Source organism: Miscanthus floridulus, chromosome 8 (assembly GCF_019320115.1).
Source record: "Miscanthus floridulus cultivar M001 chromosome 8, ASM1932011v1, whole genome shotgun sequence".
Taxonomy (NCBI): domain Eukaryota; kingdom Viridiplantae; phylum Streptophyta; class Magnoliopsida; order Poales; family Poaceae; genus Miscanthus; species Miscanthus floridulus.
The window spans coordinates 190424290-190431973 of record NC_089587.1 but is presented as its reverse complement, the minus strand read 5'-3'; the positions used below and the strand labels follow the sequence as shown (position 1 = coordinate 190431973).

At 47.7% G+C, this 7684-nt stretch overlaps 1 pseudogene; it reads left to right on the top strand.

Annotated features, from left to right (window-relative positions):
* Window positions 1-1872: 1872 nt before the first annotated feature.
* On the top strand, window positions 1873-3972 carry LOC136474365 (cold-responsive protein kinase 1-like; annotated as a pseudogene).
* Window positions 3973-7684: the final 3712 nt, after the last annotated feature.

The window sequence follows — 7684 nt, the reverse complement described above, 5'->3', positions numbered from 1 at the left end:
CAGCGGGTTAGAAAGAAAATAGGTGGAAGGTAGTACCCCATTGCCACCCTAAAAAAATAAGGGGTCAACTAGGATGCCTCCTGTATTCGGGTCACGGCCTAGGCCAGTGTGGGTTTGAAGGTCGCGCCAAGCGAAATATGTCCGCTTCATCTCGTTCAACTTGTTCTACAGCTGTTTCTTGTCATAACCCAACTTCATTTTCTTTTCGAATGCTGGATACAGATTTGACCACCCGACGGTTGTGAGGCCTCTCTGGTTCTAGTGCAGGAGGTTTTTCTATTCTATGACTAGTTCTAGAAAGGTCCTCAAGGTGGCGTCATCCTAGTTAGCACGATCAGTGGACATCTGTTGCCAGCATACAAAATGTATGGTATGATGTATGCAGCATACAAGAAAAAGTGCAACACTTGTAAGAGTAACAAACAGGGGAGTTAGGGCGTAAGAGATGGGGACATGCCTTGCCAAAAGGCTTCGCGTGTTTTGAACGGTGGATGTAGTGCCTGCCTTCAGGAGAGGAGCAAGACGAATTGGACGACGCTGCTAGTGTGGCGGATCCGGCGAGAAGGCAGGCGATTCCGGCGAACTGAGAGGCGGATCCGTTGGCGGTGGTCGGGCATACCTGCAATAGGAGCACGTGGGGGTCAGATCCAGAGGGGGGGTGGATGACGGTGGCGTCGGATCCGGAAGGCGGGGACGACGACGACGTCAGATAAGGTGGGGAGGGAGGGAGGTGAACTCGGATCCGAGGGTACCTTGTTGCCAGCGGACGGGCGTCGATGTCGGCGGGTTGAAGGGAGGGATGCGGCGCTCTAGTTCGACAAACGTGAGGCTTTCGACGGCGCCGGGGCAGGCACGGAGAAGCGGAGCTCACGCCCACGGCGGCCCGCGCGGCAAAAACCCTAGACGTGTGGGGCGCGGGGGACGGAGTGAGGGAGGGAGGAGAACGTGGCCGCCAGGTTGGCTTTAACCTCCAGCCGTTCGGCTGGACTTGGGCCGCTGAACAGAGCCCAGCCAAAAATAGCCCAGCCAGCCATTTTAGCCTAGCCGAACAGCCCCTGCAATGGGAGCCGGAGATGCTAGAATCTAAGGGCTTAATTTTTTAGATGAAAGGACAATTCCTGGGCACTCTAGTAGCGTTACAACCCTGGCTGGTTATCTTGGCAACTGAATCCTGTGTTGAACATTTATGCTACGAAATCCGGTCCAATCAATCCCATCTTGTTATTATTAACGATCACAATCATCAATCAGCAATGAAGTTAAACTATGACACTGTGTGGAGTGTGGACGGAAGAATCGAACGTACTAGTCGAAATAAAATTTTAAGATGAACATGTAAAACCCTCTCATACTCTTATATGGTATAGCAACACCCCTGCTAATCTTTTTTTTTAAAAGATGAACATGCATAAGAGTACTGTTTATTTCGTTCCAGGGATTGTGGTGTGACAGTCAATCAAGAGTTGACCAAAAATAATATAAAAAAGGGGTGATCAACCAAAAAAACCTTTGCGGCTGGGAATTTCGGCTCAACATGCTAGATGTGGTGAGGGTCCAGCGCGCCTTCTGTCGATCACTCACTCACTCCGTGCTCGACTCCTCGGCGTCGACCGTCGACTACTCGCTCACCTCGGACTGTTCCTCCGACGCCGACGCCTCATGGCCAGTTGTCCACCCAGCCATCTGTCAGTAATTCATCGCTTCTCTCAGCGACACGTCCAGATTCCAGAAGAAGCAACAAGCCAGCAAACGATTCCCAGCTGAAACCCAGCTGCGTGGCGCTCGCTCGCCGAACTTTTTGAGCCACTGCCCCCGGTGCCCCCACCACCACACTCTTTGGCTTTGCCGCCATAAATTGTGGATTGGCCCCTGTCAGTGCAGCTGCGGTGCAGAAGACGAAGGACCCTGCGTTGGCCGCCGCCGCCGGTACGGACGGACATACACTGCAGGTGTCGAACACCACTACAGCTACAGTCTACAGTAGGTTGCTGCACGGCGCTTTCCTCTCGCTCCCAACCATGCCGATTTAATGCCTCCGGTCCGGGCTGCCGCGCTGTGCTAGGGAACCCATCTTCTCCCCGGCGCTGCCTGCTCGAAGCTTGAAGATGGCGCTGGTGAGGCGGTGCCTCTGTGGATCCGAGGAAGACTTCAGAGGTGCGTAATCCTGACTGCCTGCTTCATCGATGATGCTTTGCCGTTTGCCAATATCTTCTCTTCCTGCGGTTCTGTTAATGGAAGTTCAGGAATCCAAATTAAGCTGACTTAGTTTTCTGAACAGCGCTTTTAGGCATGGAAAATCTCAGGCTGTTCTCCTACGGGGAGATCAGAGCAGCTACAAACAACTTCGATCAGAGTAACAAGCTTGGCCGAGGTGGTTTTGGAACTGTGTACAAGGTAAAAAGACCCAGGATATTTTATTCTTTCCAAATTTACCTACAACTAGCTAGATCAGAGCAACAAAGTTTCAGCTGAAACAAATGTGCCTGTTTTTGCGACAGGGGGTTTTGAGAGACGGCACTGAATTTGCCGCGAAGGTTTTGTCCTCGGAATCCGAGCAGGGGATCAAGGAATTCCTCGCTGAAATCGAGAGCATCTCTGAAGTGAAGCACGCGAACCTCGTCAGGCTGCTGGGCTGCTGCGTGCAGAGGAAGAACAGGATCCTGGTGTACGAATACCTTGCGAACAACAGCCTCGATCATGCACTCAAAGGTAAGTGAACCATACAATACAATCTGGAACCACTGCTAGTACAGCTGTACACCCATCGCCATCGGAAGCTGGAGCCGCGTTATTCTCCTCACAAGATGCGCTTATGTATATCTTAGCTTTAGGTTCAGGGAACGGAGCCGCAGCAAATCTGCCCTGGAGCAGGAGGTCGGACATCTGCGTGGGCACCGCCAAGGGACTGAGCTACCTGCACGCGGAGCACGAGCCCAACATCGTGCACAGAGACATCAAAGCCAGCAATGTTCTTCTCGACCGAGACTACATGCCAAAGATCGGAGATTTCGGGCTCGCAAAGCTGTTCCCAGACAACGTCACCCACATCAGCACAGGAGTGGTCGGAACCAAGTATGCTGTTTGTTTGAGTGAAGCTTTTACCGACACTTGCTTCGAAATCGAAACAAACAATCTAATTTACTAACTACTGACAGTGATTAGTCTAACTCTCTGGCTGCAGTGGATACTTGGCACCTGAATATTTCGTGCATGGGCAGCTGACCAAGAAAGCCGACGTCTACAGCTTCGGAGTGCTTGTCCTTGAGATCGTCAGCGGGAGGAGGATCTCGCAAACGATCCAGTCGGACATGTTCCTGGTGCGAGAGGTCAGGCGTCCTTCCTTCGTTCCCTGAACTCTCGTCTCGGTTCTCCGTTCACGTTACCGGCTTTTCTGTACTGACGAATCTCTCGCGTCATTCGTGTGCTTTTTTTTACAGGCATGGGTGCTATACCAGCAAGGCAGGCTGCTAGACATTGTGGACGCGAGCATGGGGAGCTACCCGGAGAAGGAGGTGCTCCGGTACATCAAGGTGGGGCTGGCGTGCACGCAGGCGACGCCCAGCAGCCGCCCCACCATGCGCCAGGTGCTGGACTTGCTGTCGCGTCCCGTCGCGCTGCCCGAGACGGAGATGTGTCCGCCGAGCTTCGCCGAGCACCGCGGCCACCACACGGCCCCGGGAGGTCTGCCCGCCGGTCCGCTAGTTCTTGCGTCGCCGAGGGCGAGGTGGCCGGCGGCGGCGGCGGCGGCGGCAGCAGCAGCGCCCAAGTGCTCTGTCTCGTTCACGTACAGCGAGGTGGCTCCGCGGTAGCCAGCAGTGGTGGACTGGTGCTCAGAGCAGGCGCGCGACCGGCAATCCGGCATGTAACTGAACTGATAGGACCGTGTGAGGCGGCGCTCGTTGTCCGTTGTGTAATCGCGCGAGTATATCAACGTACTGATAATAAGTGATACTAATACTGTCAAGTACTCAATTCTGCGCTACAGTACATTTTACAGCTTTCCTAAATACGTTGGAGTGGAGGTAATAAAACTGGCTACCTGCTAAGACCCCGAGCTACAGGGGGTTTAACTTTCACCTGAACCAGAGCAAGGGAAGAAAAAATTGTCTAACTACAGCACCGCTCTTTGATACATGGAATGAAATGGAGCTGCGTGCCTGCATCAACCCCTGGTTCAACCATTAAGGGCCTGTTTGCTTGAATTTATCAGCCGGAATCTATAGTATTTTTCTCTCATAATAAAACAGCTACAACCGACTTATCAACCGGCTTTAATGACATCCGAATAGATTATGCCAAGTTGACAACATGGGGCAACACTGGTGAGTGGCAATGAAATTCTGCATGAAGTTATGGCCACCATTAATACTTCACAGTTTCTTGGCCCTTCCGTAAATATATTCGTCGTTTCTCTCATGTCAAGTGGCGGCCTATGACGACCCACTGGACAACGAACGGTCACTCGATTGGAATTGAGAGAGGGATATTCCGACACGCTACGGTTCTTTTTTAGGAAAAAAAATAATTTCCGCCTGTTTCTCTTGTTGGACGTGCGCCCAGCCCATTATTTTTTCGCACTGTTTTTCTCTTTTGGCAAGCTCAGACACGCTAGCGAACGACGCGGAAAATGAAATCTGTGCTGTGACGTCATCTGACACAAGCTACGAAAAAGCAAAACATTTATTTCAGATTGCTATAACTTTTGAACAGTATATATATTTTTTTAAGTCTGTCTGCACCGATGTGTTCTACGTGACGAGACGAACAAAACTAGACATACTTACATATGTTTGAAAGAATTTTATTCTAGTAAGAATTTATGTGTACTAACTTAGAACATATAGTTTATATACAAATAAAACACAATTTTGTATAGAAGTTATTAAACATAAAGGAACGAATTAACTTATAACTTATGCCAAAACTTGAAAAATACAAAATTTATTAAACCCAAAAGAATGAATTAACTTATAACTAATACACAAACTTAGAAACACAAAAGCTATGAAACACAACTTATATACAAATGTTATCAAACTCAACTTGTGTATATAAGTTATTTTATACAGTTTGTGTACATAAGTTATTCTTTACATCTTGACAACGCTACCAAAAAAAATTAAAAAGAAAAATATATGTTTTATAGCTTAATTTGTGTTTCATAACTTTTGTGTTTACAAGCTATGTGGTATAAGTTAATACACATAAATTGCTACTAGAATAAAAGTTTGAAACATATGCAAGTGGGGTCTAGTTTTGTTCGTGTCGTCGCATAGAACACACCGGTGCTGACGGAATTAAAAATAGATACACCGTTTAGAAGTTATAGCAATTTTAAAGTAAATATTTTTTCTTTTTTCCAGCCTGCGTCAGCAGTGACATCACAGCCAGGGAAAGGAGCGGGGGAGGGGGCTCGAGAACGAAATTTCGGGCGTCGCCGCGTCAGTCTATGTACCTTAGGGAGACAGAAAAGGAAAGGGAAACACGATAGAAAAGGAAAGAGAGCAGTCGCGCCGCACGCGGTCTGATAGTTCACCCAATTCCAAAAGCGCGATCGACCGCTAAAATGGAATTGGGGTGAAAACCCCTTCTTCTAGTTTGCCAAGGCCTGAGTGGGCGGCGGCGGGTGGCGGAATCCACGGCCACAACGTTAAGGGAGCCGTCATCTGCATAGAGCAACCGAATATGGGGGTGTGGGTGCTTATGAGGCGCGGGCAACATGGTTGGAGAAATAGGGGAGGGCAACACGCCATGTGAAGAGGGGAGGAGAGCGCGTTACTACGCATGCAACCTGTGCAATCCGTTGTGGCACTTACTTAACTGAGCACATCGACGACGTTGGCCATCGGAGCCTGGCAATGGGAGCCGACAGGAAACAATGTGGGTGGAGTGGATCCTTGTGGAGAACCCCTAAAAGCTTTGTTTTTGTTCCAAATGTAAATTCCGAGAAAAAAATATGGAAGTTACTTGATCGATGCCATCAAAGTTGATATCTGAGCTAGAATTCTGATTGCTTTGCGATCCACTGGTCATCTTGGAACCTTCCCTGGAGTTCAGCTCATCTGAACCTCTTTTTTTAGCCGTTCAGTTGTTTCTTTTTTCTAGCATGTAGTTTTCTGGTCGCTTTGGTCAAGAGAAAAGTCTAGCACCCTCATGGGTCTATCTTTTCACATTGCGTTTCGGGTGCATCATAGTCAGATGTGGCGGGAGTGCAGTGCTAATCAGTCATATTGTCTTTGCTTTCACTGAAGAGGAAGAAACCTCACTCTCTTCAAAACTAGCAACTTTTGAGCTGCAGAAAATCATTCTTATGTTGGTGTTGGTGCACGGGTTTATCTTTGATATGTGCTCCAGTTCGTGATGTTAGGCCTGATGTTGTGCTCACATTAAATTCATTCTTTGATTTTGCTGTTACTATGTGCACTCTAAAGCATACAAAGCCAAGGTTTGCTGCAGTGCAACATAGATCTCCTTCATAGTCATCTTCTTCATACATGTATCCATCTTCTGCACCACATCCTTAACACTAGACACTTGAAGCTCAAGCGCTTTCACTTTCTCCTCTGCACAGGAGCCTCCATTCCATGTACCTCTAGCGCTCTGAAAGGGTACATTGTCTTAGTTTGGAGCCTGATATTATGCACATGCCCAGGAGCTTAAAGGACTCCAAGGTTGTCTTCCTAATCAGCAAATTCGTAGGTAGAAGTTTGTACCTTGCACACCTTGGGTTACCCTTACGCTGATTGTCTCCATGGTCACTCCTGTGACATGGGTAAGATTCAACTACTTATGGTAGAGCTCGTACTATGTCGTACATAGGTGGTCGTGGAATTTGCAATCAATAGTCCAAGATGATGTTGAAGACTGAAGTAATGAAGCTTGTCATGCACGTCATCAAAATCGATATCTGATTCTAGAATTCCCATGGCATCACTTGGTTGACAATGACATTGCCTATTTGCCAGTAATTTGGGGTAAATTGACATTGATTGGCGACCTTGGCAAAGACTAACCTGGCTTGATAGCTTCTCTTTCATGCACAGTTGATTGAATATTCCATTAGTCGGAGTGAATTCATTTGTTGTTATTATGTGTACCTTAATGTAAAACTTGAATTTTTGCTAAACCCTAACAAATATAATGTTTTTTTAGATGGTCGAGCTTAAGACTCTTAGGGTGGTGGACTTCGAGGATTTTCAGACGACTCCGGCGAGCTAGGTCGCCTATGTGATCTGGAGATTTGTATCCCCTTGCCAGTGTCCACTGTATGCACTTCATTAGTGATGGGAGAGGAAACAAGCATTTGTATCTAAAATTTGATACTTACAAAGCGACTTTGGTGGTGAAAAATCACTTTGATGTGCTCAAGATGTCTTTGCCCTCATTTCTAGTATTCGAGTGGAGCCATACCAATCTGCAGGATTTGTTTTGGCCCATTCAGGTAGCGCAGAATATCGAGATCAGCTACAAGGAGTCCCCACGGGACCAAAAGGAGCTGATATGTGATAAATGCAAAGTATTTTGTCACATTGCACAGTAGTAACTAAGACTTATTCTCAAAAAAAAATTTATTCGGCAAAAGTTTTTGGGTGTACCATCTACCGAGCTACGAGTAAGTTTTTGTCCTTGACTTGCTAAATATCTGAATAGAGCTGTAAAACACTTTATGCAGTTAGCAAAACAG